This window comes from Pongo pygmaeus, chromosome Y (assembly GCF_028885625.2).
Source record: "Pongo pygmaeus isolate AG05252 chromosome Y, NHGRI_mPonPyg2-v2.0_pri, whole genome shotgun sequence".
Classification (NCBI taxonomy): Eukaryota; Metazoa; Chordata; class Mammalia; order Primates; family Hominidae; genus Pongo; species Pongo pygmaeus.
Window position 1 is genome coordinate 44,014,720 of NC_072397.2, and position 9,975 is coordinate 44,024,694.

Below are 9,975 nucleotides of genomic sequence, written 5' to 3' on the forward strand. Positions count from 1 at the left end.
AAAAAAAAAAAAAAAAAAAAAAAAAAAAAAAAAAAAAAAAAAAAAAATCACATCAGGGTAAATGGGTTATCTATCCCCTCAAGCATTTATCCTTCGTGTTATAAACAATACAATTATAGTCTTAGTTATTTTTAAATATACAATTGAATTACTATTGACTATTGACTATAGTCACCCTGTGTAAATAGTAGGTCTTATTCATTCTTTCTATTTTCTTTGTACCTATTAATTTTCCTCATTTCTCTTACTCCCCCACTACCCTTCCCAGACTCTAGTGACCATCCTTCTACTCTCTACCTCTGTGAGTTCAAATGTTTTAATTTTTAGCTCCCACAAATAAGTGAGAATATGTGAAGTTTGTCTTTCTGTACCTGGCTTACTTCATTTAATATAATGACCTCCAGTTCCATCCACGTTGTTGCAGATGACAGGATCTCATTTTTTTTATGGCTGAACAGTACTCCATTGTGTGTATGTACTACATTTGCTTTATCCATTCATCTGTTGATGGACACTTAGGTTGCTTCCAAATCTTGGCTATTGTGAACCGTGCTGAAAACACAGGAATGTAGCTATCTCTTTGATATACTAATTTTCTTTCTTTTGGGTATATACCTAGCAGTGGGATTCCTGAATTGTATGGTAGCTGTATCTTTAGTTTTTTGAGGAATCTCCAAGTTGTTCTCTATAGTGGTTGTGCTAATTTACATCACCATCAAGAGTGGACAAAGATTCTCTTTTCTTCATATCCTTGCCAGCATTTGTTATTGCCTGTCTTTTGGATAAAAGCCATTTTAACTGGGGTGAGATGATATCTCATTGTAGTTTTGATTGGAATTTCTCTGATGATCAATGATGTTTACTCCTTTTCATATGCTGACTTGCCATTTGTATGTCTTCTTTTGAGAAATGCCTATTCAAATCCATGCTGAGACACCTGGAGTTTGAGGTGGGGTGACACAGGCACACCTGTGGCTGCCACCGTTGGGAGAGTGCTGGGCCAAATTTGAAACCAGCACAGCACTGGGTCTCACCCAGGGCCCACTGTAACCACCACCTGGCTACTACCTATGTTTGCTTAAGGCCCTAGAGCTCTACATTCAGTAGGGGTGAAGCCAGCCAGGCTTATGTCCTTCCCTTCAAGGTGGCAAGTCCCCCCAGGCCCTGGGCAGGTCCAGAGATACTGTCTGGGAGCCAGTGACTGGAGTCAAGAACCTTAGAAATCTGCTTGATGCTTTATTCTACTGCAGGTAAGCCGGCACTCACATCACAAGACAAAGTCCTTCTCACTTTTCTCTCTGCTTTCCACAGGAAGAGGAGCCTCTTCCATCATCATGGCCACCACAGGCCTACATGGGATACTGTCAGGCTACCACCAATGTTCACTTTAAGCCCAAGCGCCCTTCAGTCAGCTTATGGTCAATGCTGCCAGGCCTGGGACTCACCCTTCAGGACAGTGGGCTCCCCTCTGGCCCAGGGCAGGTCCAGAAATGTCATCCAAGAGCCAAAGCCTTTGGAATCAGGGATCCCAGGAGTCTGCTTGGTGGTCTGCCCACTGAACTGAGCTGGTACATAAGGTGAAAGACTAAGTCCCCTTTACTTTTCCCTCTGCTTTTCTCAAGCAGAAGCAGTCTCTTATCATAACCACCATAGCTGGGAATGTGCTGGTTCTCCCCTGAAGCCAGCATGTCTCAGAGTCTCACCCAAGGCCCATGGCATACTACATGGATATCACTGCTGGTTCTTCAGAACCCAAGGGCTCTTTAGTCATCAGATGATGAATCCTGCCAGGACTTGGTCCTTCCCTTCAAGGCAGTGGGTTCCCTTCTGGCCCAGGGTGTGTCTAGAAATGTTATCTAAGAGCTAGGGCTCAAAATGAGGTCCTTATGACCCTGAACAGTGCCCTATTCTACTGTGGCTGAGCTGGTATCCAAGACACAAGACAAAGTTCTTTTTAGTTCCCTCTCCCCTCTTTAAGTGGAAAGAAGAAGTCATTTTCATTGCTGTGAGTTGCGCTGCCTAAGATTGAGGGAAGGATAACACAAGCATGCCCTCAGCGAGCCCAGCTGGTGCCTCACTAGGTCACATGCCTCCCACATCCACTGGCTCTGAGCCCAGCACAACACTAGGACTTGCCTAGGAATTGCAGTCCTTGTGGCCTAGATGGATTTTCAAGTCTATTTAGGACCCCACAGCCTTTGAGCCCACAGTGGTGGGGCTTGCAAAAAGTTATGTTCCAACCACTGGGATGGATGATGCCCCTCGGCCTAGGGCTGGTCTAAATGCTTCCTTTGTGTGTGGGTGTCAAGTGAGTTTAGCCTGTTTTTTTCTTTCTGCTCTGACAGGGCAGTACAGAATTCAATGCAGGGTCCCCTAATCACTGCACTCTCCTTCCCCCAGTGCACAGATTTTCCATGCCACAGGACCACTACTGGGGAGTGGGGGTGGGGGTGGCTTCAGGGATTCAAGACTGTGTTTTCTACTCTCCTCAGTGCCTCTTTCAGTGATAGAAAGTTAAAACCAGGTACTGTGGTCACTCACCTGATTGTTGGCTCTTATGAAGGCATTTTTTTTGTGTATGTAGATAGTAGTTAAATTTGGTGTTCCTGCAGTGGGGGCAATTGTGAAATTTCTATTCAGCCATCCTGCTCTGCTCTCCCTTGACCCTTTCTGTTTTATCTTTATTTTTCCATTTCATTAATTTTTGCTCAAATCTTGAGTATTTCTATCTACAAGTTTATTTCTAAACTTTTATTAACGTCTTCATCTGGGCTCTGAATAGCCTTTCTTAATAGGTACTGTAAAGATTATAAATTCCTGTAGTATCTTATAGTGGAAGCCCTCAATTTTTGATATGTATTATTTTATCAATGTTGAGTTACAAGCAGTTGCACAGTATGAAGTCTTATGTGTCTCAGTTTTTGCACTCAATATTTGGTTTGTGAGATGTTACATGTAGCCATAATTTATTTATTTTCAGATATTACACATAATCTTTCATAAATGAGTATGTCACCATTTTTCCATCTCTCTGTTTGTGCATATCTGGCTAGTTTCCAGTCTTTGGATATTATGAATAATGCTGCTGTGACCACCCTTGTACATGACTCTTGAAGTACATGTCCATACATTTATACTGATTATGTAGCTACGAGTGAAATCTCTGGGGCATAGGATATGCTTATATTAAATTCTGTTCCATGATGCCAACTGTTTTCCAAATTATTTGTATAATATGCACTCTCTCCAGCAGTGTGTGAGTACCTACCTCTGCTCTACAGTCTTGCCAGTTCTTACTATTGTCAGTTTTTTAAATTTTAGCCATTTGGCAGATGTATAATAGTGGCTCAAAGAGGTGTGAATTTGCATTTTCCTGACTACTAATGAGGTAAAAAATTTTGTATGTGTGTATGAATTCCCTGCTGCTATGGTTTGAATGTCCCCTCTAAAACTCATGTGGAAACTTAATCCCCAATGTGGCAGTATTGAGAGGTGGGGGCCTTTAAGAGGTGATTTAATCATGAGGGCTCTGCTCCTAATTCATTCATGGATGAATGGGTTAATAAATTAATACATTATCATGAGAGGCAAACAGGTGGCTTTATAAGAAGAGGAAGAGAGACCTGAGCTAGCACATTAGCATACTAAGCCCCCTTGCCATGTGACACCTTGAGCCACCTTGGGGCCCTGCACACAGTCCTCATGAGCAGGAAAGCTCTCATCAGATGTGACCCCTTGATCTTGGACTCCAAGCCTCCATAACTGTAATAATTAAATTCCTTTTCTTTATACATTGCTATTCTTTGGGTAAGTCCTAGTTCAGGTCTTCTATATTCTTGATTATTTTCTGTCTACTAGTTCTAACAGTTGCTGAGAGGGAGATGTTGAAATCTCCAACTATAATTTTGAGTTTCTCTCTACTTTCAGCTCTATCAGTGTTTGTTTCATGTATTTTGAGGCACTGTTTTTGGTGCATATACATTTAGAATTGTTATGACTTCCTGGTGGATTTAATCATTGGTATGTTAAAGCTTAAGCCTACCATTTTGTTATTTATTTTCTGTTTGTTTCCTCTGGTTATCATTCCTTTTTCTCTTTTCTTGTTACTTGAATAATTTTTAGTATTTCATTTTGACTTATTTATAGTGTTTTTGAGCATGTTTCTTCATATAGCTTTTATTTTGGTTGCTCTGGATATTTCAATAGGCATATGTGACTTATCGCAGTCTGCTGGTATCAACGTTTTGCCACCTTGAGTGACATCTGGAAACCTTTCTTCTATTTAGGTCCCTCTACTTTTCACTTTTTTTTTTTATTTTTGAGACAGAGTCTCGCTCCATCACCCAGGCTGGAGTGCAATGAAGTGATCTTGGCTCACTGCAACCTCCACTTCCTAGGTTCAAATGATTCTCCTGCCTCAGCCTCCTGAGTAGCTGGGATTACAGGCATTCACCACTATGCCCAGGTGATTTTTTGTATTTTTAGTAGAGACGGTACTTCACCAGGTTGTCCAGGCTTGTCTCAAACTCCAGACCTCAAGTGATCCACCAGCCTTGGCCTCCCAAAGTGCTGGGATTATAGGCATGAGCCACTGTGCCTGGCTCCTTTCACAATCTTATATATTGTTATCTTGAGCATCAGATAATGCTATAATTTTTGTTTTGATCTTCAGATTCTTAAAATAAAACTCATGTGAGAAAGGGTGGTCTATGGTTTGTACTCATATGCTTCATTGTTATGACGTTCTTTCTTATGCTCCATGGTTCCTTCTTTTATAATTTCCTACTTGCTGAAGGTCTTCCTTTAGCCAAATTTTAAGGATAGGTCTGGAATTGACAAATTCTTCTAGCTTTCCTTCATCTGAGAATGTCTTTATTGCTCCTTCATTTTGGTAAAAGAGTTTTGCCAGAGAAGAGATTATGGCTGACAGTTCTTTTCTTTCAGCACCTGAAAAATGTACCAATTCCTTCTGGCCTTAAATATAAAAAAGATTTATTAAGATGATAAATTTTTATAAGAGGTTATATCACCCATGGTTTCAAATAAGAAATCCACTGTCATTCAAATGACACTTGTAGGTAAAATGTCATTTTTTTCTGGCTGTTTTCAATATTATCGTCTTTAGTTTTAATAAGCTCAATTATGATATGTCTTCATTATCATATATGTACAGATGACCTGTTGGCTCTGTTTCTCTGGAGAACCCTGACTCTTACATGGTCTATAAGCCTAGAACATTTTGTTGTGCCAGAAAGTACAGAAGTCCTTGAAAACTGATTAAAGCAAAAAAAAAAAAAAAAAAGGATCCAGGATCCAGCTTGATGAGGCTCCTGCCGGCCAAATCTGAGATAATATGAGCATAAAAATGAATAATGACATGATTATAACCAAGTGACTAAGAACAGGATACATGTTACCATTTTAAGTTGTAAAATGAATGAATGAACCTTCCTTTTTACAAGGAATGGTGTAGAATTTAAAAACCACCATATTGTAGCCACCATTGCAGTAATTGATTCAGGCAGAAAACATCAATGGATGCTCAAGTCATTAGATGGAAGTTAAATGAGAAATAGATTTATTTATATGAATTATTTTTTAATTTTAAAGGGGAAAAATATACCTTTACAATGGCAAAATCTGGCAGACACTACCATGATATTGACTGAAGGTTAATAACATGAGTAACAAGACAAACCAGCATCATGTTGATGTCCTGGGAAGGATACATCACCATTCCTGTCAGAAATACATGACCCAAATCTAATCACAAAGGAATGTCAAACTCAAGTAAAACACATTCTACAGAATAGTGGCCTGCACTCTTCAACAATGTCAAAATATCAATGTTAAATTAGATAATTATATTATGGTTATATAAGAGAATGTCCTTGTTTTAGGACACAGGCTGAAATGTTTGGAAATGGTTGTGATATCTGCAAGGTATTCTTAAATGTTACAGAGAGAAAAAAAGAGAGAGAGAGCAAGAGAGCACAGGTAGGACAAAAATGTTACCTGGTGACTCCAGGCAAAGGATTTTTGGAGCTGGATTGTGTTACTCCTAAAACCAGGTGGGTTCTGCCCACTCAGGGGTTCTTGTCTGCTTGGATTTTTGAAGCAAACACACACTCATCCGAGGGCTGTAAACAGTGCAGGTGACACAGCTGACTGCTATCTTGGTTTAAAAATGGAGACTCTGGAGCTAGATGGTTGAATCTCTATTACACCCCCAATTTGTGTGATCTTAGTCAAGTTCTTTAACTTCTTTAGGCCTCAGTTCCCCATCTGTAAAATAGTATGAGAATAGTCGCTGTGTTCTAAGATTGCTTTGAAGATTAACATTAGTTAATAATATCTATAATACTTATAAGGGTGTCTGGCACACAGTAAACATTCATAAATGCTAATTATTATATTTATTATTAGTAGTAATTGGACAGGCAGCAAAGAAGATCCTTCAACTTTCTATGTCTCTCACTGGTCTGAAACTTCCGTCTGATACTATTTAAAAGAATTTGGGTAAGTCCTCATACAGAAAATGAGTCTTTCTTAATTTTGGAATGATGGTAAAACAGTGGGTTTTAGTCCCACCAGGATCTTCTACCTGGAAAGGAACTGAGCCAGGTGGGTGGGCAGTAGAGAAATGGAAGGAGGGAGCAGGGAACTGATCCTGTCTGCAAAGACAAGACAACAAGGAGACCTTGTTGTCCTCCAAGCTGCCTCCGCCTCTACCGCAGGGCCGGGGCTACCACACATCTGCGCTGCCGACCGCTGCATCCAGGGAACATCCTCCTGAACTGGACACCTGGCCAGGCGGAGGAAAAAAGAGAAGCTCTTTTCCAAGGCGGGAGGAACGCGCCCTCTTAGGGAGATGGGGCCGGGCCTCGCTGCGGAGCCCGTGCAGAACCATGTGACGGAGGGCTGTGGGCTCCGCAGGGAGGGAGAGCAGCCTGGTACAGAGCCCGCCACAGGCTCCTCCCGCCCTCCCGGGGCAGCTCCGAAATCCCCGTCCGACGCCCAGGGCTGGAAGCTGCGGCTCGGAAAGCGTGGCTAGGCCTTCGGTCTTGCCCCCGGTCTCCTCCACCCTAGGTCGTCCCCTTGGGGGCCAAAGCCACCCCTAGCCCACGGAAGGAAGAGGGCCCCTTCCTTCGCGGACCGAGGGCGGCAACCTGTGTTGGGGTACCTGCACCGGGGCAGCCCCGGGGCGAACTCCTTTCCAAGAAAGAGGGACATTCATTTCCCTCTCCAAGATCGCAGCGTTGAAAGGCTTCTCCTCCGCATTACTCTGTCCAACTAATGATAGGAAAAGGAGGGAAAAACGAGGGAGCCAAGCCGCAGCCGCTCGCCTACCTCCACCTACCTCAACCACAGCCTGAGCCGCCGGTGACCCTCACTCAGGAGGCCCCGGGCGTTCCCCACGCCGGTACCTGAAGCCACACCCGGGCCCTCAGGGCTCCAGGGCAGCGCGGCGGCGCCCCCTTCGCGTGGAAGCCCCACTGCCAGAAGAACCACTGCGGTCGGGTGACTACGTCTGTATTTGTAGGGAGTGAAAGTAGGCGCCGGGGCCCCATAATTACGTTTCACCACAGGGTCTTCAGGGCTGGATTCGGAGGCACCTGCTATGATGAGAGCAATCAGGGCTTTCCTGCTTTCGGGGCCTCCCGCTTGCAGGGGCTAGCAATGCCTCTCCCTTCATTCCTGGTAAACACACTTGGCCAGAGCACAGCGGCCGTGGGGCTGTTTCCCTATAGCAGTGGCTAGTTCTAAACGGTCCTGATCGGGCCACCTGCCACCAGATGAAAAACAAGTAAAATGCAGTTGTACCAGGGGATTGCTTCTCTGCTCTAGCTGTGAACGGCGTCCTCAGCGGCCTGCAGGCCCGCGCCATTCTAGACTGAGACCAAAGACACTTGGCGCCACCCACGGCAGCTCCATGCTCACAAACTTAGACTTCAGACCTCTGCTTCACTGCAGTTCAAAAAGAGAACATGTTGGGGATAGGGCGGAAAGTTATGTTCAGTCAATACCTTTTACATAATTTAAATGTGTCCCTTCTCCAGCACACACACGTACTCCTGAACTGGACACCTGGCCAGGCCAAGGAAACAAGAGAAACTCTTTTGTAAGGCGGGAAGGATGCACCCCCTTAGCTACAGACAGGCTTCTAGGTGGCTCGCCTTCTACTAGTAGAACAGGTAGGGTTATCTGCTAAAGTGTGGGACCTGCTACGTTGAAGCCAATCTTCTCTGAGCAAGACTCAAGTTATCTTTTTCTTAATTACAACACATGAATTTTAGGTCACCAAGTAACACCACCAGTCAAAGGGTTTCATTTTCTCTTTATTGCCTATTTATTACAATTCAGAAGAAAAATGGCCAACTGGAAAAAAAAATATGTAACACATATTACAGACTGTCAAATTTCTTTCTTTTTTTTTTCAGATAAGGTCTCACTCTGTGACCAGGCTGGAGTGCAGTGGTGTGATCTTGGCTTACTGTAGCCTTGAACTCCCAGGCTAAAGTGATTCTCCCACCTCAGCCTCCTGAGTAGCTGGGACTATGGCATGCACTACCACACCTGGGTAATTTTTATATTTTTTTTTGTAGAGACAGGGGTTTTGCCATGGGTCCAGGCTGGATTTTTTTCTTTATATATAGGAAAACTTGGCAAAGGATATGGACAGACAGGTAATCCAGCTGGATCTTGAGGATGTAAAAAGATGCTCCACCACCCTGGTAATTAGAAAACTATACTTTAAAACTACATGATACTATTTTCCAGTCTCAGATTGGCCAACTTCAAAAACAAGGAGAGTGGCTTGTGTCTGGGAGGCTGTGGGGGTCTGTGCTCTCACTCATTACTGGCTGTGTGCCCCTAGGGAGATGGCATGGCAGGCAGTTTGCTAACACCTTCCAAAGGTAACAGTGCACACATTCTTTAACCCAGCAATTCTGCCTATTTGTCCTACAGACTTGCTTGCATATGAAATGGCCTGCCAGTGAGGATGTGCACTGCAATGTGGTTTCAGTAGCATATATGCAACCAATCTACATCTCCATAAATAAGAAATGGGTGAAATAAATAGTGATGCATCCATAGAACCATGAGTAGCCATGAAAAAAAAGTCTTTATATGAACTAATATGCAGAGATCTCTAAGAAATATTATTAAAAGAAATGCAAGGTGCAGAACCATGGGCACATCTACCACTAATGTAAAACACTAAAAAGCATTGTGTAAGGATATAAAAGAGGCTGTTGGTAGTGTTCTTTCCAGGGAAAGAAAATGGGGTGATTGTGGGAGAAGGGTTAGAGGAGACTTAACTTTCACTTTCCAATTTTTTGCTGTGTTCAAACTTTGTCTATTCAAAAAAATTAACAAACAAAAATGCATTTAAAAAATTAGAGGCCAGTATTACCTACAGTTTCTAGCCTTCTGTGTAAAAGCAGATGTATTCACATTCTCCAGAGAAAGAGAACCACTAAGGTATCTATATTTGTTTATCTATATCTATATCTCTACATCTGTCTATATAGAGAGATTTATTATAAGCAATTAGAGGCTAAGAAATCCAGACCTCAGGCAGCAAATAGTAGTACATGACATGCCTTCATCAATAGAATATGCTGGAAGTGATGTTTTGAGGTTTAAAATTCCAGTCTTTAGAGAATTGTTAGCCTCTGCTTCTCCTCTTCTAAAGTCCAGGCAAGGTAAGGTGTTAAACTATACTGAGACAGCCATACTGTGAGGAAGCCCAAGTTATCCATGTGGAGGGAGAGACCACATAAGGGAGAAGTGAGGTGCTAGACTTGTGAGTGGAGCCTTCTTGGACCCTCTAACCTAGCTCAGTTCTATATATGCAGTCCATGCCATGAGGAAGAGCAGAAGAGCTGCCCAGCCAAGCCCTGCCCAAACTCTCAACCCACAGAATTGTGAGAAACAATAAATTGTTGTCTTAAACCACTAAATTTTGGA